This window comes from Arachis ipaensis, chromosome B3, assembly GCF_059453495.1.
Source record: "Arachis ipaensis isolate K30076 ecotype BB chromosome B3, ASM5945349v1, whole genome shotgun sequence".
Classification (NCBI taxonomy): domain Eukaryota; kingdom Viridiplantae; phylum Streptophyta; class Magnoliopsida; order Fabales; family Fabaceae; genus Arachis; species Arachis ipaensis.
In genome coordinates, this window is record NC_142438.1 from 84,808,457 (window position 1) to 84,832,685 (window position 24,229).

The 24,229-nt window shown below is 39.0% G+C and overlaps 2 non-coding genes across 2 annotated transcripts; one reads left to right on the forward strand and one right to left on the reverse strand.

Moving 5' to 3' along the window:
- Nucleotides 1–6,654: 6,654 nt before the first annotated feature.
- On the reverse strand, nt 6,655–6,762 carry LOC148571400 (small nucleolar RNA R71). Its single transcript, XR_015908921.1, has one exon. It is a non-coding gene; the product is annotated as a small nucleolar RNA R71 (small nucleolar RNA).
- Nucleotides 6,763–22,391: 15,629 nt separating this feature from the next.
- LOC148571401 (small nucleolar RNA R71) lies at nt 22,392–22,499 on the forward strand. The gene has a single exon (XR_015880487.1). It is a non-coding gene; the product is annotated as a small nucleolar RNA R71 (small nucleolar RNA).
- Nucleotides 22,500–24,229: the final 1,730 nt, after the last annotated feature.

The window sequence follows — 24,229 nt, forward strand, 5'->3', positions numbered from 1 at the left end:
TGTTATTTTAAATTTAAAATTACAAAGGTAAGATAAGATAAGCCTAAGGAGTGCCAAAATCAACTTTGGGGGCCCACCTGGTGAATGCTTCGGCTGATCTTTGGCTTTCAGCACCAATCTTTGTTTGAGTTTTTTAGGCCAATTTTGACCCTCCTGACCATTGATGCTCAAAGCCTTGGACCTTTTTCTTTTAATTGTTCTTTTTATTTTTCTTTTTGCTATTTCTTTTACTTCAAAAATCAATCTTTTTAATATTTCAGAGAATTAATAATGCTTCTCTAAATTCCTATTCCTCAAAAGCCAACATGCCCAACCCCAACATCAAGTATGCACAGTTAATTCATACATTCAGAAAATAAAGATAAGGCCACCACTTTAAGGTAAATAGAACAACTTATAATATAACTCAAGAGCTCATGCATTTTATTATTACTCTCCTTTTTGAAATTTTATTTAAGTTTTAATGGGAAATACATGAGACATCTTAAAGAGAATAATTGGAAATTTTCAAAATTGGCTACTAAACTAGAAAGTAGAAAATCCCAATAGTAATCATGTAACTCAAAATTTTAGAAAAAGTAAATAAAATATGCAAACAGAGACAAAATAAAGGAGACGAAAACTCAACCACCTCACTCATGGTGGTTGCTACTATCTCCGGAGGATCCTTTCATGTGCTTCAACTCTATGAATTCGCACCCTTACTTCTTTTGCTCCTCAGTCAGCTTATGAAGAATGAGAGACTGGCCTCTATGTTCTTCTTTTAGTTGGTCCATAGTGGATATCAACTGTCTAATAGATACTATCAGTTGAGTCCAGTATTTGTGCAGAGGGATGCTTTGTTCTTGAGGCCACTCACGCTGCTTCTTCTTAGGAGGGGAAACTGGCTTTTGAATTGGTGCTTGAGCGAGTTCCCTGGTATATTCCATTCTCTTCTTGGTGATTGAGTTGTCCACTATAATAAATATATCTTTGTAGATCTGGACTTTGGCCTCTTCACACAAGCAAAAGATGAGAAGGGGAAAACCCAGCCTAGATAGGATTGAGGTCTTTGCTGCGATCTTATACATCTCACAAGGGATCAACTGATGAACTTCCACTTCATTGCCAAGCATAATAAAGAAGATCATCACAGCTCTCCTCACAGTGACCTCGGAGTGGCTGCTAGTGGGAAGGATAGAGCGTTGAATGAACTCCAACCATCCTCTAGCAACGGGCTTGAGATTATTCCTTCTCAGTTGGAATGATTGACCCTTTCTACAATTTTTCCATTATGCTCTGGGAAGACATATGTCCTTAAGGACTTGATCTAGCCTTGGATCAGCTTGTACTCTCCTATTAAAAGATTTAGGGTTATCCTTTAATGGGGGTAGCCTGAAGATTTCCCGGACTTTTTCTATTCCAAACTACAGGGTCTTCCTTCGGACCATGGTGCGCAATAAATTGAACTCGGGTTACTCTTTCTTTTGTTTGTCCGTCATCTATAGATTTGCATAAAATTCTCGGACCTTTAGAGCTCCTACTTCGGTTATGGGGTTGGCCAGAACTTTTCAACTCCTAATTCAAATTTGCTCTTGAATTTCAAAATACTCATCAACCTTCAATTTGAATTTTACTTATGGGATTACCTTTTTCTTGCTTACTACATTGTAGTAGTGTTCCTCATGAAGCTTGGTGTAAAATCGGTGAGGCTCGTAAGCGACTATTGAAGGGGGTCTTTCTTTTCTCTTTCTTGAGGTTAGTCTCCCAACCTTTGGTGCCATGGGAGGTGAAAAAGTGAAAAAGTGGAGCATCCTCAATACCAAACTTAAGAATTTTGCTCATCCTCGAGCAAAAAGATTTAAAGAAAGAGAGAGAAAGTAGGGCAAGAAGAAAGACAAAGTTGAGGGGAGGGGTGTGGGAAGAGTGATGGGAGGGCGTGTATATATAGGGGTAGGGAGTAATCAATTACATTTTGTGAGGGGGTGTGGAGAGTGTGTGGTCAAGATTTGATTTATGAAAAGGTTAGTTCGAAAGATATGGATAAGAAAAAAGACATGAAAAGATATGAATGAAATAAAAAATATATGATATGGAAAGATATGAAATAAAAAAGATATGATATGGGAAGATATGAAATCAAAAAGATATCATATGAAAAGATATGAATGAAATCAAAAAGATAGGATAAGGTTCAATGGTCAAATTGTTGTTGAATCCATCCCTCTCTCGGCGTTGAATGCGAAGACTCCCTGTTTTTTTTTTTTTTTTTTGATAGTGGCGTTCAACTCCCACTATTGGCATTGAACGCCCTAAGGGGACACAAAATGAATTTTGGCTGCCTCCCTATGGACATTAAACATCCAACCTTCACCCCCCTCTCTGGCACTGAGCGCCCAAACTAGTGTTCAACGCTAGTAGGGGGTCTCCTCCAGGGCGTTCTGTTTGGCCTGCTGTGTTTTTTTGTTTCTATTCCAAGTTCTACACATGATCACCAATGTTAATAAAATGAGAAAAACTATGAAAATAAATGGAAAATACCATTATATGAAATTGAACTCGAATAACTTAAAATAAAACAAAAGAAAAGGAATATAAACTAAAGAATACATATGGTCGGGTTGCCTCTCAACAAGCGCCCTCTTTAATGTCAATAGCTTGACATCCACTATTGTCATGCCAGTAAGAGGGTGGATTGCTCACAAGCCATCTCATCCCCTAGGTAGTGTTTCACTCTATGGCCACTGACAATAAATTTGTTGTCCGAATTCTGATGAGCGGATAATTTATACGCTTTATGGCATTGTTTTTAGTATATTTTTAGTATATTTTAATTAGTTTTTATTTAAAAATCATATTTCTGGACGTTACTATGAGTTTGTGTATTTTTTGTGATTTCAGGTATTTTCTGGCTGAAATTGAGGGACCTGAGCAAAAATCTGATTCAGATGCTGAAAAAGGACTGCAGATGCTGTTGGATTCTAACCTACCTGCACTCAAAGTAGATTTTCTGGAGCTACGGAAGCCCAATTTGCGCGCTCTCAATTGTGTTGGAAAGTAGACATCCTGGGCTTTCCAGCAATATATAATAGTCCATACTTTGCCCAAGATTTGATGGCCCAAACAGGCGTTCTAAGTCAGCTCAAGAATTATGGCGTTTAACTCCAAAACTGGCACAAAAGCTGGAGTTAAACGCCCAAACTGGCACAAAAGCTGGCGTTTAACTCCAAGAAAAGTCTCTATACATGGAAGCTTCAATGCTCAGCCCAAGCACACACCAAGTGGGCCGGAAGAAGATTTCTGCATTAATTACCTATTTCTGTAACCCTAGGCTACTAGTTTTCTATAAATAGGACCTTTTGCTATTGTATTTTCATCTTTTGATCATCTTTTGATCTCTTGATCACGTTTTGGGAGGCTGGCCATTCGGCAATGCCTAGGCCTTTTGTTCTTATGTATTTTCAACGGTGGAGTTTCTACACACCATAGATTAAGGTGTGGAGCTCTGTTGTTCTTCATGAATTAATACAAAGTACTATTGTTTTTCTATTCAACTCAAATCTATTTCTTCTCCAAGATATTCATTCGTTCTTCAACTTGATGAATGTGATGATCCGTGACACTCATCATCATTCTCACCTATGAACACGTGCCTGACAACCACCTCTGTTCTACTAGCAATGGCTTGAATGCGTATCTCTTGGGTTTTTGATCTAAGATTGGAACCTTCGTGGTATAGGCTAGAATTATTGGCGGCCATTCTTGAGATCTGGAAAGTCTAAACCTTGTCTGTGGTATTCCGAATAGGATCTGGGAAGGGATGACTGTGACGAGCTTCAAACTCGCGATTGTGGGGCGTGTGACAGACGCAAAAGGATCAATGGATCCTATTCCGACATGATCGAGAACCGACAGCTGATTAGCCGATGTTGTGACAGAGCATCAGGACTATTTTCACTGAAAGGACGGGATGTAGCCATTGACAACGGTGATGCCCAACATAAAGCTTGCCATGGAAAGGAGTATGAATGATTGGAAGAAGGCAATAGGAAAGCAGAGGTTCAGGGAGAACAAAGCATCTTCATACGCTTATCTGAAATCTACCAATGAATTACATAAGTATCTCTATCTTTATTTTATGTTTTATTTATCTTTTAATTATCAATTCTTCATGACCATCTGAATCCGCCTGACTGAGATTTACAAGATGACCATAGCTTGCTTCAAGCCGACAATCTCCGTGGGATCGACCCTTAGTCACGTAAGGTTTATTATTTGGACGACCCAGTGCACTTGCTGGTTAGTTGTGTGGAATTGTGACAAAGTGTGATTCACGTTTGAGAGCACCAAGTCTTTGGCGCAATTGTTGATGATCACAATTTCGTGCACCAAGTTTTTGGCGCCGTTGCCGGGGATTGTTCGAGTTTGGATAACTGACGGTTCATCTTGTTGCTTAGATTATGTACTTTTCCTTTTTTATTTTTCAAAAAAAATTTTTTTTTTCAAAAATACAAAAATATTTTCTATTTTGTTCTTCAGAGTTTTTAAGAATGAATTCTAGAGTTTCATGATGATTTGTTGAAGTCTGGCTGGCTGAGAAGCCATGTCTAATCTTTTGGACCGAGGTTTCAACTTATCATCACAAGAGCTTGTTGATTTCTATCAATTTTGCTGTTGAAAGCAATGATCTGCTAAAGCTTGGCTGGCCATTGGCCATGTCTAGTGTTTTGGACCGGAGCTTTCATTGAAAGCTTGGTTGGCTAGTAAGCCATGTCTAATTCCTAGACCGGAGTCTTAGACTAGCATTGCAATGATTCCTGGAATTCTTATTAAAAGTTTTGATTCTCTTTATTTTCTTTTCTATATAATTTTCGAAAATCACAAAAAAAATTTATAAAACCATAAAAACCAAAAATATTTTATGTTTCTTGTTTGAGTCTAGTATTAATTTTTAAGTTTGGTGTCAATTGTATGACTTTCTTCTTCTTGCATTTTTCGAATTTATACATATTGTTCTTCATTAATCTTCAAGTTGTTCTTGATGATTTCATTGCTCTGATCTTTAAATTCTCTTGTTTAGTGTGTTTTGTTGTTTTTCATATGCATTTTTTACATTGTTATAGTCCTTAGTATACAAACATTTAAGTTTGGTGTCTTGCATGCATTGTTTACTTGATCTTAGTTGCATTTTTATTGTTTCTCATCATTAAAGATTCAAAAATATTTTCAAAATTGTGTCTTTTCAAGTCAATAATACAGAGAATTGAAGATTCAGAACATTCAGCAGAGGAATCAAACAGAAAAAGCTGGGCGTTCAAAATGCCCAGTGAAGAAGGAAAACTGGCGTTTAAACGCCAGCTAGGATACCTAGCTGGGCGTTTAACACCCAAAAAGGTAGAGTTTTGGGCGTTAAACGCCAGGATGACACTAGAGGGAAGATTTTGTTTTTAATTCACATTTTTTTTAAGTTTTCATAATTTTTCAAAATCAAATCTTTTTCAAATCATATCTTTTCAATCATATCTCTTTCAAAATCAATTTCTTTCCATTTTATATTTATTTTTACTATTTTCAAAAATCCTTGCTTCAATTAAAGATTTACTTCAAAATTTTCAAGTTGTTACTTGCCTATTAAGAAAGGATCAAACTTTAAATTTTAAAATCATATCTTTTAATTTCTTGATAGTCAAGTAATCAACTTTAATTTTAAAAAAATTCTTCTTTTTCTAAATTGATTTTCAATTATATCTTCTCAATCGTATCTTTTCAATCACAACCTTTTTCAAAATTAATTTTCAATCATATCTTTTTAATTTCTGATTTCAAAATCTTTTTCAAAAATTACTTTATTTCTTTCCCAATCTTAGTTTTCGAAAATCTTAATCAAATTTTCAAATTTCTTTTTAAAATCTTTTTATTAATTTTTGAAAATTCTTCCCATCTTTTCACATCCTTCTATTTAAAGGACTAAGACTTCTCATCAAGGTGCAATTCGAACTCTATCCCTCTTGATAAATTCGAATTCCCTCTTCTCCACCTCCTCCTTATATTCTTCTTTTCCTCTGACACCTCAACGAATCTCTATACTGTGACATAGAGGATTCCCTACTTTCTTGTTCTCTTCTCTTTCATATGAGCAGGAACAAAGATAAAGGCATACTTGTTCAAGTTGATCCTAAACCTGAAAGGACCTTGAAGAGAAAGCTAAGAGAAGCTAAAGAACAATTCTCTTTAGAGGGCCTAACAGAACTCTTCAAAGAAGAAGAAACCATGGCAGCCGAAAACAACAACAATGCCAACAATGCAAGGAAGGTGCTTGGTGACTTTACTGCACCTACTCCTGATTTCTATGGGAGAAGCATCTCAATCCCTGCCATTGGAGCAAACAACTTTGGGCTTAAGCCACAATTAGTTTCTCTAATGCAACAGAATTGCAAGTTTCATGGACTTCCATTGGAAGATCCACATCAGTTCTTAGCTGAGTTCTTGCAAATCTGTGACACTGTCAAGACTAATGGGGTTGACCCTGAAGTCTACAGACTTATGCTTTTTCCTTTTGCTGTAAGAGACAGAGCTAGAACATGGTTGGATTCACAACCTAAGGAAAGCCTGAACACTTGGGAAAAGCTAGTCAATGCCTTCTTGGCAAAGTTCTTTCCACCTCAAAGATTGAGCAAGCTTAGAGTGGAAGTCCAAACCTTCAGAGAGAAGGATGGTGAGTCCCTCTATGAAGCTTGGGAAAGATACAAGCAATTGATCAGAAGGTGCCCTTCTAACATGCTTTTAGAATGGAGCATCATAGGAATCTTCTATGATGGTCTGTCTGAACTATCCAAGATGTCATTAGATAGCTCTGCTGGAGGATCTCTTCATCTGAAGAAGACGCCTGCAGAAGCTCAAGAACTTATTGAAATGGTTGCAAATAACCAATTCATGTACACCTCTAAAAGGAATCCTGTAAATAATGGGACAACTCAGAAGAAAGGAGTTCTTGAGATTGATACTCTGAATGCCATATTGGCTCAGAATAAAATATTAACCCAACAAGTTAATATGATTTCTCAGAGTTTGTCTGTAATGCAAGCAGCAACAGGCAGTACTAAGGAAGCTTCCTCTGAAGAAGAAGCTTATGATCCTGAGAACCCAGCAATGGAAGAGGTGAATTACATGGGAAAACCCTATGGAAACACCTATAATCCTTCATGGAGAAATCATCCAAATCTCTCATGGAAGGATCAATAGAGACCTCAACAAGGTTTCAACAACAATAATGGTGGAAGAAATAGGTTTAGCAATAGTAAGCGTTTTCCATCATCTTCTCAGCAACAGACAGAGCATCCTAAGCAGGACTCCCCTGACTTAGCAAGTATAGTCTCTGATTTAATCAAAACCACTCAAAGTTTCATGACTGAAACAAGATCCTCCATTAGAAACTTGGAGGCACAATTGGGTCAGCTGAGTAAGAAAATTACTGAACTCCCTCCTAGTACTCTCCCAAGCAATACAGAAGAGAATCCAAAGAGAGAGTGCAAGGCCATAACCACATCTCACATGGCCGAACATGGAGAGGAGGAAGAGGCAGTGATTCCCACTGAGGAAGACCTCAATGGACGCCCACTGACCTCTATGGAGTTCCCTAATGAGGAACCATGGGAATCTGAGGCTCATACTGAGACCATTGAGATTCCATTAAATCTACTTCTGCCATTCATGAGCTCTGATCAATATTCTTCCTCTGAAGAGGATGAAGATGTTACTGAAGAGCAAGTTGCCAAGTACCTTGGAGCAATCATGAAGCTAAATGCCAAGTTATTTGGTAATGAGACTTGGGAGGATGAACCTCCATTGCTCATCAAAGAACTGGATGACTTGACTAGGCAGAAATTACCTCTGAAGAGACAAGACCCTGGAAAATTCTCAATCCCTTGTACCATAGGCACCATGACCTTCGAGAAGGCTCTGTGTGACCTAGGGTCAAGTATAAACCTCATGCCTCTCTCTGTAATTGAGAAGCTAGGGATCATTGAGGTACAAGCTACAAGAATCTCACTAGAGATGGCAGACAATTCAAAGAAACAAGCTTATGGACTTGTAGAGGATGTCTTGGTAAAGGTTGAAGACCATTACATCCCTGCTGATTTTATAGTCCTAGAGACTGGAAAGTGTATGGATGAATCCATCATCCTTGGCAGACCCTTCCTAGCCACAGCAAAAGCTGTGATTGATGTTGACAGAGGAGAATTGATCATTCAAGTGAATGGAGACTCCCTTGTGTTTAAAGCTCAAGGATATCCCTCTGTCACCATGGAGAGGAAGCACGAAGAGCTTCTCTCAATACAGAGTCAAACAGAGCCCCTACAGTCAAACTCTAAGTTTGGTGTTGGGAGGCCACAACCAAACTTTAAGTTTGGTGTTGAACCCCCACATTCAAACTCTAAGTTTGGTGTAGGGAGGTTCCAACATTGCTCTGAACATCTGTGAGGCTCCATGAGAGCCATTATCAAGCTATTGACATTAAAGAAGCACTTGTTGGGAGGCAACCCAATTTTTACTTATCTATGTTAAATTTCTATTTTCTATTGTTATTTTATGTTTTCTGTAGGTTGATGATCATGTGAAGTCACAAAAACAATTGAAAAAGCAAAAACAAAGTAAAAAACAGAATGAAAAATAGAACACCCTGGAGGAGACAGTTACTGGCATTTAAACGCTAGTAAAGGTAGCAGAATGAGCGTTTAACGCCCAGTCTGGCACCATTCTGGGCGTTTAATGCCAGAAATGGGCACCAGACTGGCGTTTAACGCCAGGATTGGCAGAAAGAGGCATTTTGCATGCCACTTGGTGCAGGGATGTGATATCCTTGACACCTCAGGATCTGTGGACCCCACAGGATCCCCACCTACCCCACCACTCTCTCTCTTCTTCACCCATTCACCAATCACCTCAATACCTCTTCCCCAAAAACCCTCACCTATCAAATCCCACCATTCTTTTCACCACTCACATCCATCCTTCATAAAACCCCACCTACCTCACCATTCAAATTCAAATCACTTTCCCTCCTAAACCCACCCTCTATGGCCGAACCATACACACCCCTCTCACCCCTATATAAACCCATCTTCACTCCTTCATTTTCACACAACCTAATCAACACTTCTCCCCCTTGGCCGAATCACAAAGTCCACTCCATCTCCTATATTTCTTCTTCTTCTACTCTCTTCTTTATTCTTTTGCTCGAGGACGAGCAACCTTCTAAGTTTGGTATGGTAAAAGCTAAAGCTTTTTGTTTTTCCATAACCATTTATGGCACCAAAGGCCGGAGAAACCTCTAGAAAGAGGAAAGGAAAGGCAAAAGCTTCCACCTCCGAGTCATGGGAGATGGAGAAATTCCTCTCAAAGGTGCATCAAGACCACTTCTATGAAGTTGTGGCCAAGAAAAAAGTGATCCCCGAGGTCCCTTTCAAACTCAAAAAGAGTGAATATGTGGAGATCCGACATGAGATCCGAAGAAGAGGTTGGGAAGTTCTCACCAACCTCATTCAACAAGTCGGAATCTTAATGGTTCAAGAGTTCTATGCCAATGCATGGATCACCAAGAACCATGATCAAATTGTGAACCCGGACCCTAAGAATTGGCTTACAATGGTCCGAGGGAAATACTTAGATTTTAGTCCGGAAAATGTAAGGTTGGCATTCAACTTGCCCATGATGCAAGGAGATGCACACCCATACACTAGAAGGGTCAACTTTGATCAAAGGTTGGACCAAGTCCTCATGGACATATGTGAAGAGGACGTTCAATGGAAGAGAGATTCAAGAGGGAAGCCGGTTCAACTAAGAAGGCATGACCTCAAGCCCGTGGCTAGAGGATGGTTGGAGTTCATCCAACGCTCAATCATTCCCACTAGCAACCGGTCCGAAGCTACTATAGACCGGGCTATCATGATACATAGCATCATGATTGGAGAAGAAGTGGAAGTTCATGAGGTTATATCCCAAGAACTCTACAAGGTGGCAGAAAAGTCCTCTCCTTTGGCAAGGTTAGCCATCCCTCATCTCATTTGTCACATTTGCAATTCGGTTGGAATTGACATAGAGGAAGACATCCTCATTGATGAGGACAAGCCCATCACTAAGAAAAGGATGGAGCAAACAAGAGATCCCACTCATGGACAAGAGCATGAGGAATTTCCTCATCATGAAATCCCTGAGATACCTCAAGGGATGTATTTTCCTCCACAAAACTATTGGGAGCAAATCAACACCTCCCTAGGAGAATTAAGTTCCAACATGGGACAACTAAGGGTGGAGCACCAAGAGCATTCCATCCTCCTCCATGAAATTAGAGAAGATCAAAGAACCATGAGAGAGGAGCAACAAAGGCAAGGAAGAGACATTGAGGAGCTCAAGCACTCCATAAGATCTTCAAGAGGAAGAACAAGCCGCCATCACTAAGGTGGACCCGTTCTTTAATTTTCTTGTTCTTTATTTTCTGTTTTTTGAAAATTGTGCTCTATGTTTATTTATGTTTGTGTCTTTATTACATGATCATTAGTGTCTAAGTGTCTATGCCTTAAAGCTATAAAAATAAATCCATCACCTTTCTTAAATGAAAAATGTTTTTAATTGAAAAAGAAAAAGAAGTGCATGAATTTCAAATTTTAAAACAGTTTAATTATTTTGATGTGACGGCAATACTATTGTCTTTCTGAATGAATGCTTGAATAGTGCATATTATTGAATTTGATTGTTTATGAATGTTAAAATTGTTGGCTCTTGAAAGAATGAAAGGAAAAGGAGAAATGTTATCTGATGGTCTGAAAAATCATAAAATTGATTCTTAAAGCAAGAAAAAGTAGTGAAAAGCTTGCCAAAAAAAAAAAAGCAAGCAGAAAAAGCCAATACCCCTTTAAACCAAAAGGCAAGGGTGATAAAAAGGATCCAAGGCTTTGAGCATCAGTAGATAGGAGGGCCCACAGGAATAAAATCCTGGCCTAAGCGGCTAAACCAAGCTGTCCCTAACCATGTGCTTGTGGCGTGAAGGTGTCAAGTGAAAACTTGAGACTGAGCGGTTAAAGTCGAGGTCCAAAGCAAAAAGAAGAGTGTGCTTAAGAACCCTGGACACCTCTAATTGGGGGCTCTAGCAAAGCTGAGTCACAATCTGAAAAGGTTCACCCAGTTATGTGTCTGTGGCATTTATGTATCCGGTGGTAATACTGGAAAACAAAGTGCTTAGGGCCACGGCCAAGACTAATAAAGTAGTTGTGTTCAAGAATCAACATACTTAACTAGGAGAATCAATAACACTATCTGGATTCTGAGTTCCTATAGATGCAAATCATTCTGAACTTCAACGGATAAAGTGAGATGCCAAAACTGTTCAGAAGCAAAAAGCTAAAAGCCCCGCTCATCTAATTAATACTGATCTTCATAGATGTTTTTGGAATTCATTGTATATTCTCTTCTTTTTATCCTATTTGATTTTCAGTTGCTTGGGGACAAGCAACAATTTAAGTTTCGTGTTGTGATGAGCGGATAATTTATACGCTTTTTGGCATTATTTTTAGTATGTTTTTAGTATATTTTAATTAGTTTTTATTATATTTTTATTATTTTTTATTTAAAAATCATATTTCTGGACTTTACTATGATTTTGTGTGTTTTTCTGTGATTTCAGGTATTTTCTGGCTGAAATTGAGGGACCTAAGCAAAAATCTGATTCAGAGGCTGAAAAAGGACTGCAGATGCTGTTGGATTCTGACCTCCCTGCACTCAAAATGGATTTTCTGGAGCTACAGAAACCTAATTAGAGCACTCTTAATTGCGTTGGAAAGTAGATATCCTGGGATTTCCAGCAATATATAATAGTCCATACTTTGCCCAAGATTTGATAGCCCAAACAAGCGTTCCATGTCAGCTCAAGAATTTTGGCGTTTAACTCCAAAACTGGCACAAAAGCTGGAGTTAAACGCCCAAACTGGCACAAAAGCTGGCGTTTAACTCCAAGAAAAGTCTCTACACATGGAAGCTTCAATGCTCAGCCCAAGCACACACCAAGTAGGCCCGGAAGAAGATTTCTGCATTAATTACCTATTTCTGTAACCCTAGGCTACTAGTTTTCTATAAATAGGACCTTTTGCTATTGTATTTTCATCTTTTGATCATCTTTTGATCTCTTGATCACGTTTTGGGAGGCTGGCCATTCCGCCATGCCTTGACCTTTTGTTCTTATGTATTTTCAACGATGGAGTTTTTACACACCATAGATTAAGGTGTGGAGCTCTGCTGTTCTTCATGAATTAATACAAAGTACTATTGTTTTTCTATTCAACTCAAATCTATTTCTTCTCCAAGATATTCATTCGTTCTTCAACTTGATGAATGTGTTGATCCATGACACTCATCATCATTCTCACCTATGAACACGTGCCTGACAACCACCTCTGTTCTACTAGCAATGGCTTGAATGCGTATCTCTTGGGTTTCTGATCTAAGATTGGAACCTTCATGGTATAGGCTAGAATTATTGGCGGCCATTCCTGAGATCTGGAAAGTCTAAACCTTGTCTGTGGTATTTCGAGTAGGATCTGGGAAGGGATGACTGTGACGAGCTTCAAACTCGCGATTGTGGGGCGTGTGACAGACGCAAAAGGATCAATGGATCCTATTCCGACATGATCGAGAACCGACAGCTGATTAGCCGATGTTGTGACAGAGCATCACGACCATTTTCACTGAGAGGACGGGATGTAGCCATTGACAACGGTGATGCCCAACATAAAGCTTGCCATGAAAAGGAGTATGAATGATTGGAAGAAGGCAATAGGAAAGCAGAGGTTCAGGGGGAACAAAGCATCTTCATACGCTTATCTGAAATCCACCAATGAATTACATAAGTATCTCTATCTTTATTTTATGTTTTATTTATCTTTTAATTATCAATTCTTCATCACCATCTGAATCCGCCTGACTGAGATTTACAGGATGACCATAGCTTGCTTCAAGCCGACAATCTCCGTGGGATCGACCCTTACTCACATAAGGTTTATTACTTGGACGACCCAGTGCACTTGCTGGTTAGTTGTGCGCAATTGTGACAAAGTGTGATTCACGTTTGAGAGCACCAAGTCTTTGGCGCCATTGTTGATGATCACAATTTCGTGCACCAAATTCCCATCTTGAAGTTCCACATGACCATAGGGGGACACTCGAGTGACCACAAAGGGCCCTTACAACCGTGACTTGAGCTTTCCAGGGAACAGCTTAAGCCTGGAATTGAACAACAAGACTGATGATCGGAATTCACTACCCACATATAATGAATCCGTTTTTTGGCAAGCACACCAAATATCGTCAAGTAATAACCCACTAGGAATGGGGTCGAATCCCACAGAGATTAACGGATTAAGGCAAACAATAGTTAATTGATTATCCTAGTTAGACTATTCAGATTGAAGTGATATTCAAACAGGAAATGTAAATTGCATAAAAGTAACGGAAAGCAATAAAATGCAGAAAAGTAAATGGTAAGAATGTAAAGTAAAAGAAAGTAAAGTGCTGGAAATGTAAAGTGCAGAAAAAGTAAATAACCATAAAGTAAATAAAAGAAAGAAAGATAAAATAAGCATTGGGATCACGAGATATTGCATTCTCCGGATTAATTGATTTCATCTCATCTTCAATCACGCAATTCATTGACCTCTTCGCAATCATGATTGATTGAGCCCCAATTCCTTGGTGACTCAATCTCTCAAATCTTGATCAATAGCCAATCCCTTGGTCTAATTGCTCATGAGAAGAGATGAAGCATGGTCCCTGATTATACCACACATCGTCACAGATCCAAGTAGTGGATGGATTATATGTCACCATATCCAATAACTAAAACCCAAATCTATTCAAGTGTGGGAAAGAATTTCAAGCATGATTTTATGTTTCCTCTTCCAAGGTTCCCATAAAACCCAATTGCATTCAATATCTTTTCCAAGATAATTGAATGCTAGAATGAAGAATGAAATTCTTTCTAGTAAATCAAAGAGAGATGAATAGAAGAAAAAGAATAAAAACAATCAATCCATCAAATAGTAATAGAGCTCTCTTTCCCAACAGAAAGATTTAGTAATTCCTAACTAAAATATTTACAAAGTAATAAAAAAAAGGAAAGAAGCTGATGGTGAATAGAGAGGGTCCGAAGACTTCCCCCAATCTAGCCATGACTAATTCTATGAAACTAAGGCCTTTATATTGGCTTTCCTAAATTACAAACTTAAAATGAAATTGAAGGCAAATTACAATGAAATGAAAATAAACTATTCTAGATGCTTCTTGTGGCCTTGATTGGTTGACAATTATGGCTTGAATGAGAGTTGGAGTGGCCTTGGTTGAAGGTTGGGGGCTGCAGGGAGAAGTTCGTGTGTGGTTTCAAGTGCCACTCCCACTTGATTTTGCTCTTTGGATTGTGACCCATTTGACACGCTGAAATTATGGAGTTTTTAGGACTCAAATTGAATGTCCACTATAAAGTATTATATATTGTTGAAAAGCCATCGATGTTAGCTTTCCAACGACACTAGAATCAACTCATTTGGACCTATGTAGCTCAAGTTATGCCCATTTGAGGGTGGATAGGTCAGTTTGTCGAGTAGCCCGGCGTGCCACACCCACTTCTTGGCATGCCATGCCCATATGTTATGAAACTGGCGTGCCACGCCTTCAATGATTCATAAAATCTTGCTCTCTGACCATTAGAACTGGCGTGCCATGCCCAGAACCTGGCATGCCACGCCCATTATGAAAATAGAGCTGGCGTGCCACGCCTTCGATATCAAGTGGCACGCCTAGGTTTTGCAATGCTAAATTAATGGCCTTTTTCTACTCCAGTTTTAATGTCCACCCTAGAGTGTTATATGTTCCTTTGAAGATGAAGAGGTCAGGCTGGTAACTCTCCAGTGACGTATTTTTCTCCTTATGTTTTCGGGGTCAATATCTTCCTCAATTCCAGTGTCCACCATAAAGTGTTATATATGATTAGAAAGCTCTGGATGTCTACTTTCTAATGGCACTAAAATCACCTCATTTGGAGTTGTGTAGCTCAAGATATCTTCATTTGAATAAGAGGAGGTCAGGTTGGCATACGTCCCGGCGTGTCACGCCCAATGCTTGGCGTGCCACGCCCATAGTGGGGCTCAAAATTACTCCTCTAGAACTTAAGCCTGACGTGCCATGCCCATAGCACCAAGTGGCATGCCCTCTTTGAGACTTGGCTTTACAAACTTGGCGTGCCATGCCCATAGCACCAAGTGGCATGCCCTCTTTGAGACTTAGCTTCAAAAGCTTGGCGTGCCATGCCCAGAGCTTCAAGTGGCACGCCCAAGTCACAATTGAGGTTGGCATGCCACGCCTTCGACATCAAGTGCCACGCCTATGTTGAACTCTTCAATCTCCCTTGCTGGGATGCTGGCATGGCGTGCCATGCCCAGAACTCCAAATGGCACGCCCATTGTTGAGAGTTAGTTCAAAAGCTTGGCGTGCCATGCCTAGAGCTTCAAATGGCACGCCCAGCTTTATTTGTTATTTCCTTCCCCTTTTGTTGCTCTTTTCACCTAAAATTTAGCATAAACCCATTTCAAAGCAATGTACCATAATATATATCATTTGGTTCATGAAATTGCATTGATTCAATGAGATTATGCCCTTTTTATGGTCCTTTTAGATAAGGAAAAGGTGTAAATGATGCAAGTTATCACAACACCAAACTTAAACTTTCCTTGTCCTTAAACAAATAAAGAATCATGCAATAAAGTTTGACAAACCAAGGTGAGAAGAGTAGCAATTTTTATGTTCATGGTTAGCTAGTTTCTTATGCATGCTACAATCACAAAAGAGATTCAAATGATTGATGCTTCTATCTAGCTCATTTTATGAAATCTTTTTCTTTATGTTCTTTCCTTGAAACAAGCTTTTCATTCTTTTCTTAGTTTAGCTTCTTGGGTACTGGTGCACGAAATTGTGATCATCAATGGTGCCAACAGCTTGGTACGCACAATTGTAATCTAAACTCTTTGTCACAACTCCACACAACTAACCAGCAAGTGCACTGGGTCATCCAAGTAATAAACCTTACGTGAGTAAGGGTCGATCCCACGGAGACTGTCGGCTTGAAGCAAGCTATGGTCACCTTGTAAATCTTAGTCAGGCAGATTCAAATGGTTACGGAGAATTGATAATTAAAAGATGAATAAAACATAAAATAAAGATAGAGATACTTATGTAATTCATTGGTAGGAATTTCAGATAAGCGTATGAAGATGCTTTGTTCCTTCTAAACTTCTGCTTTTCTATTGCCTTCATCCAATCATTCATACTCCTTTCCATGGCAAGCTTTATGTTGGGCATCACCGTTGTCAATGGCTACTTCCCGTCCTCTCAGTGAAAATGTTCCAAATGCGCTGTCACCGCACGGCTAATCATCTGTCGGTTCTCGATCATGTTGGAATAGGATCCATTGATCCTTTTGCGTCTGTCACACGCCAAACACTCGCGAGTTTGAAGCTCGTCACAGTCATCCCTTCCCAGATCCTACTCGGAATACCACAGACAAGGTTTAGACTTTCCGGATCTCAGGAATGGCCGCCAATAATTCTAGCCTATACCACGAAGGTTCTAATCTTAGATTAGAAACCCAAGAGATACACATTCAAGCTTGTTTGCATGTAGAACGGAAGTGGTTGTCAAGCACGTGTTCATGGGTGAGAATGGTGATGAGTGTCACATAATCATAACATTCATCACGTTCTTGAGTGCGAATGAATATCTTGGAGAAGAAATAGACTTGAGTTGAATAGAAAATCAATAGTACTTTGCATTAATTCATGAGGAACAGCAGAGCTCCACACCTTAATCTATGGTGTGTAGAAACTCCACCGTTGAAAATACAAAAGTAATGAAGGTCCAGGCATGGCCGAATGGCCAGCCCCCATAAAGGTCTAAGATAGCATAAGACTAATTAAAGATGGATGAAAATACAATAGCAAAAGGTCCTATTTATAGAGAACTAGTAACCTAGGTTTTACAGAAATGAGTAAATGATGCAGAATCCACTTCCAGGCCCACTTGGTGTGTTCTTAGGCTGAGTATTGAAGCTTTCACGTGTAGAGACTTTTCTAGGAGTTAAACGCCAGCTTTTGTGCCAGTTTGGGCGTTTAACTCCAGCTTTTATGCCAGTTCTGGCGTTTTGATGCCATAATTTCTATGCTGACTTGGAACGCCAGTTTGGGCCATTAAATCTCGGGCAAAGTATGAACTATTATAAATTGCTGGAAAGCCCAGGATATCTACTTTCCAACGCAATTAAGAAAGTACCAATTGGGCTTCTGTAGCTCCAGAAAATCTACTTTGAGTGCAGGGAGGTCAGAATCCAACAGCATATACAGTCCTTTTTCAACCTCTGAATCAGATTTTTGCTCAGGTCCCTCAATTTCAGTAAGAAAATACCTGAAATCATAGAAAAACACATAAACTCATAGTAAAGTCCAGAAATGTGATTTTTATTTAAAAACTAATAAAATATAATAAAAACTAACTAAAATATACTAAAAACATACTAAAAACAATGCCAAAAAGCATATAAATTATTCGCTCATCACAACACCAAACTTAAATTGTTGCTTGTCCCCAAGCAACTGAAAATCAAATAGGATAAAAAGAATAAAATATACAATGAATTCCAAAGATATCTATGAAGATCAGTCTTAATTAGATGAGCGAGGCTTTTAGCTTCTTGCTTCCAAACAGTTTTGGCATCTCACTTTATCCCTTGAAGTTCAGAATGATTGGCATCTATAGGAACTCAGAATTCAGATGGTGTTATTGATTCTCCTAGTTCAGTATGTTGATTCTTGAACACAGCTACTTTATGAGTCTTGGCCGTGACCCAAAGCATTTTTTTTTCAGCATTACCACCGGATACATAAATGCCACAGACACATAACTGGGTGAACCTTTTCAGATTGTGACTCAGCTTTGCTAGAGTCCCCAATTAGAGGTGTCTAGAGCTCTTAAGCACACTCTTTTTGCTTTTGGACCACGACTTTAACCGCTCAGTCTCAAGTTTTTACTTGACACCTTCACGCCACAAGCACATGGTTAGGGACAGCTTGGTTTAGCCGCTTAGGCCAGGATTTTATTCCTGTGGGCCCTCCTATCCACTGATGCTCAAAGCGTTGGATCCCTTTTCTATTTCACCCTTGCCTTTTGGTTTAAAGGGCTATTGGCTTTTTCTGCTTGCTTTTTCTTTTTCTTTCTTTTTTTTTTTCGCATTTTTTTTGCAAGCTTTTCACTGCTTTTTCTTGCTTCAAAAATCATTTTTATGATTTTTTATATTATCAAATAACATTTCTCCTTTTCCATCATTCTTTCAAGAGCCAACAATTTTAACATTCATGAACAACAAATTCAAAAATATGTACTGTTCAAGCATTCATTCAGAAAGACAAAAAGTATTGCCACCACATCAAAATAATTAAACTATTTTAAAATTCGAAATTCATGTACTTCTTTTTCTTTTTCAGTTAAAAATAAGAAAGGTGATGGATTCATATTCATAGCTTTAAGGCATAAATGATCATGTAATAAAGACACAAACATAGATAAACATAAAGCATAAAATTTTGAAAAACAGAAAAATAAAGAACAAGAAAATTAAAGAACGGGTCCACCTTAGTGATGGCGACTAGTTCTTCCTCTTGAAGATCTTATGGAGTGCTTGAGCTCCTCAATGTCTCTTCATTGCCTTGGTTGCTCCTCTCTCATGACTCTTTGATCTTCTCTAATTTCATGAAGGAAGATGGAATGTTCTTGGTGCTCCACCCTTAGTTGTCCCATATTGGAACTTAATTCTCCTAGGGAGGTGTTAATTTGCTCCCAATAGTTTTGTGGAGGAAAGTGCATCCCTTGAGTTATCTCAGGGATTTCATGATGAGGAATTTCCTCATGCTCTTGTTGAGCTCCATGAGTGGGCTCTCTTGTTTGCTCCATCCTTTTCTTAGTGATGGGCTTGTCCTCATCAATGAGGATGTCCTTCTCTATGTCAATTCCAGCTGAATTGCAGAGGTGACAAATGAGATGAGGGAAGGCTAACCTTGCCAAAGTTGAAGACTTGTCCGCCACCTTGTAAAGTTCTAGGGATATAACCTCATGAACTTCTACTTCCTCTCCAATCATGATGCTATGGATCATGATAGCCCGGTCTATAGTAAATTCAGACCGGTTGCTAGTGGGAATAATTGAGCGTTGGATGAACTCCAACCATCCCCTAGCTACGGGCTTGAGGTCATGCCTTCTTAGTTGAACCGGCTTGCCTCTTGAATCTCTTTTCCATTGAGCACCCTCTTCACAAATGTCTATGAGGACTTGGTCTAACCTTTGATCAAAGTTGATCCTTCTAGTGTAGGGGTGTGCATCTCCTTGCATCATTGGCAAGTTGAATACCAACCTTACATTTTCCAGACTGAAATCTAAGTATTTCTCTCGAACCATTGTAAGCCAATTCTTTGGATCCGGGTTCACACTTTGATCATGGTTCTTGGTGATCCATGCATTGGCATAGAACTCTTGAACCATTAAGATTTTGACTTGTTGAATAGGGTTGGTGAGAACTTCCCAACCTCTTCTTCGAATCTCATGTCGGATCTCCAGATATTCACCCTTTTGGAGCTTGAAAGGGACCTCGGGAATCACTTTCTTCTTGGCCATAACTTCATAGAAGTGATCTTGATGCACCTTTGAGATGAATCTCTCCATCTCCCATGACTCGGAGGTGGAAGCTTTTGCCATTCCTTTCCTCTTTCTAGAGGTTTCTCTGGCCTTTGGTGCCATAAATGGTTATGGAAAAATAAAAATCAACACTTTTACCACACCAAACTTAGAAGGTTGCTCGTCCTCGAGCAAAAGAAGAAAGAAGAGAGTAGAGAAAGAAGAAATAGAGGAGATGAAGGGGGTTAGTGTTTCGGCCAAGGGGAAGAAGTAGTGTTTAAGATGTGTGAAAAATGAAGGGGTGAAGATGGCTATATATAGGAGTAGGGATAGAGTAAGGTTCGGCCATGTATGGGTGGGTTTGGGAGGAAAAGTGGTTTGAATTTGAATGGTGAGGTAGGTGGGGTTTATGATGGATGGATATGGATTGGTGAAGGGTTTATGGAGAAGAGGGTAAGATTTGATAGGTGAGGGGTTTTTGGGGAAGAGGTATTGAGGTGATTGGTGAAGGGTATTTGGGGAAGAGTATTATGAAAAGGCGTGAAGAAGAGAGAGAGTGAGTTAAGGTTGGTGGGAATCCTGTGGGGTCCACAGATCCTGAGGTGTCAAGGATTTCTTATCCCTGCACCAATTAGGCATGCAAAACGCCCTCTGCTGCCCATCCTGGCGTTAAACGCCAGGTTGCTGCCCATTTCTGGCGTTTAACGCCAGCTTCTTGCCCTTTTCTGGCGTTAAACGCCAGTCTGGTGCCCATTTCTGGCGTTAAACACCCAGAATGGTTCCAGACTGGGCGTTTAACGCCCATTCTGTTGCCCTTACTGGCGTTTAAATGCCAGTAGGCTTCTCCTCCAGGGTGTGCTATTTTTCATTCTGTTTTTCAGTTTGATTTTGCTTTTTCAATTGTTTTTGTGACTTCATATGATCATCAACCTATAGAAAACATAAAATGACAATGGGAAATAGAAATTTAACATAGATAAGTAAAATTGGGTTGCTTCCCAACAAGCGCTTCTTTAATGTCAGTAGCTTGATAGTGGGCTCTCATGGAGCCTCACAGATACTCAGAGCATGATGATGGCCTCTCAACACCAAACTTAGAGTTTGGTTGTGGCCTCCCAACACCAAACTTAGAGTTTGAATATGGGGATTTTGTTTGACTCTGCATTGAGAGAAGCTTTTCATGCTTCCTCTCCATGGTTACAGAGGGAGATCCTTGAGCTTTAAACACAAGGAAGTCCTCATTCACTTGAAGGAGCAATTCTCCTCTGTCAACATCAACCACAGCTCTTGCTGTGGCTAGGAAGGGTTTGCCAAGGATGATGGATTCATCCATACACTTCCCAGTGTCCAGGATTATGAAATCAGCAGGGAGAATTGTCTGCCATCTCTAGTGAGATTCTTGCAGCTTGTACCTCAAGGATTCCTAGCTTCTCCATTACAGAAAGAGGCATGAGGTTTATGCTTGACCCTAGGTCACACAGAGCCTTCTCAAGGGTCATGGTGCCTATGGTACAAGGTATTGAGAACTTTCCAGAATCCTGTCTCTTTTGAGGTAATCTCTGCCTAGTCAAGTCATCCAGTTCTTTGGTGAGCAAGGGGGGTTCATCCTCCCAAGTCTCATTACCAAATAACTTGGCATTTAGCTTCATGATAGCTCCAAGGTACTTAGTAACTTGTTCTTCAGTAACATCATCATCCTCTTCAGAGGATGAATATTCATCAGAGCTCATGAATGGCAAAAGTAAATTTAATGGAATCTCTATGGTCTCAGTGTGAGCCTCAGATTCCCATGGTTCCTCATTAGGGAACTCCTTGGAGGCTAGTAGATGTCCATTGAGGTCTTCCTTAGTGGAGATCACTGCCTCTTCCTCCTCTCCAAGTTCGGCCATGTGGGTTATGTTAATGGCCTTGCACTCTCCCTTTGGATTCTCTTCTGTATTGCTTGGAAGAGTATTAGGAGGGAGTTCAATAACTTTCTTGCTCAGCTGACCCACTTGTGCCTCCAAATTTCTAATGGAGGATCTTGTTTCAGTCATGAAACTTTGAGTGGTTTTAATTAGATCAGAGACTATGGTTGCTAGGTCAGAATGGCTCTGCTTAGAATTCTCTGTCTGTTGCTGAGAAGATGATGGAAAAGGCTTGCTATTGCTAAACCTATTTCTTCCACCATTATTGTTATTGAAGCCTTGTTGAGGCCTCTGTTGATCCTTCCATGAGAGGTTTGGATGATTTCTCCATGAAGGATTATAGGTGTTTCCATAGGGTTCTCCCATGTAATTCACCTCTTCCATTGCTGGATTCTCAGGATCATAAGCTTCTTCTTCAGATGAAGCTTCTTTGGTACTGCCAGTTGCTGCTTGCATGCCAGACAGACTCTGAGAAATCATATTGACTTGCTGAGTCAATATTTTGTTCTGAGCCATTATGGCATTCAGAGTATCAATCTCAAGAACTCCTTTCTTCTGACTTGTCCCATTATTCACAGGATTCCTTTAAGAGGTGTACATGAATTGGTTATTTGTAACCATTTCAATGAGTTCCTAAGCTTCTGCAGGAGTCTTCTTCAGATGAAGAGATCCTCCAGCAGAGCTGTCCAATGACATCTTGGACAGTTCAGACAGACCATCATAAAAGATACCTATGATGCTCCATTCTAAAAGCATGTCAGAAGGGCACCTTCTGATCAATTGCTTGTATCTCTCCCAAGCTTCATAGAGGGACTCACCATCCTTCTGTCTAAAGGTTTGGACTTTCACTCTAAGCTTACTCAATTTTTGAGGTGGAAATAACTTTGCCAAGAAGGCATTAACTAGCTTTTCCCAAGAGTTCAGGCTTTCTTTAGGGTGTGAATCCAACCATGTTCTAGCTCTGTCTCTTACAACAAAGGGAAAAAGCATAAGTCTATAGACCTCGGGATCAACCCCATTGGTCTTGACAGTGTCACAGATTTACAAGAATTCAGCTAAGAATTGATGAGGATCTTCTAATGGAAGTCCATGAAACTTGCAATTCTGTTGCATTAGAGAAACTAATTGAGGCTTAAGCTCAAAGTTGTTTGCTCCAATGGCAGGGATTGAGATGCTTCTCCCATAGAAGTCAGGAGTAGGTGCAGTAAAGTCACCAAGCACCTTCCTTGCATTGTTGGCATTGTTGTTGTTTTCGGCTGCCATGTCTTCTTCTTGTTTAAAAAGTTCTATTAGGTCCTCTATAGAGAGTTGTACTTTAGCTTCTTTTAGCTTTCTCTTTAAGGTCCTTTCAGATTTAGGATCAGCTTCAACAAGAATGCCTTTGTCCTTGCTTCTGCTCATATGAAAAGAGAGGAGAAGAAAATATGGAATCCTCTATGTCACAGTATAGAGATTCCTTGATGTGTCAGAGGTAAAGAAGAATAGAAGGAGAAGGTAGAGAAGAAAGAATTTGAACTTATCAATAGGGATAGAGTTCGAATTGTACATTGAGGAGGAGTGTTAGTCCATAAATAGAAAGATGTGAGAAGAGGGGAAGAATTTTCGAAAATAAAGTAAAAATATTTTGAAATAATTAAGAAAAATTTTTAAAATTTGTTAATTGATTTTCGAAAACTAAGATTGGGAAAGAAATTAAGTGATTTTGAAAAAGATTTTGAAATTAGAAATAAAAAAGATATGAGTAATTTTGAAAAAGATGTGATTGAAAAGACATGATTGAGAAGATATGATTGAAAATCAAATTAAAAAGAAGAAAGTTTTTTAAAAATTAAAGTTGATTACTTGACCAACAAGAAATTAAAAGATATAATTCTAGAATTAAAATTTTTTATCCTTTCTTAATAGGCAAGTAACAACTTGAAAATTTTGAATTAAATCACTAATTGTAGCAAGGATTTTCGAAAATAGTAATAAATAAAAAAATTGAAAAGAAATTGATTTTGAAAAGATATGATTGAAAAGATATGATTTGAAAAAATTTGATTTTGCAAAATTATGAAAATTTGAAAAAGATTTGAATTAAAAACAAAATCTTCCCTTTAGTGTCCTCCTGGCGTTAAACGCCCAGAAATGCATCCATTCTGGCGTTTAACGCTCAAAATGCTACCTTTTTGGGCGTTTAACACCCAGCCAGGTACCCTGGCTGGCGTTTAAACGCCAGTTTTCCTTCTTCACTGGGCGTTTTGAACGCCCAGCTTTTTCTCTGTAATTCCTCTGCTGCCTGTTCTGAATCTTCAATTCTCTGTATTATTGACTTGAAAAGATACAATTTTACAAAATTTTTTGAAATTTTTTTTTTGATGAGAAACTATAAAAAATGCAACTAAGACCAAATAAACAATGCATGCAAGACACCAAACTTAGAAGTTTGTATACTAAGGACTATAACAATTTAAAAATGCATGTAAGAAACAACAAAAGACACAAAATAAGAGAAATTAAAGATCAGAGCACTAAAATCATCAAGAACAACTTGAAGATCAATGAAGAACATGATGTATATATTTGAAAAATGCAAGAAGAATGCA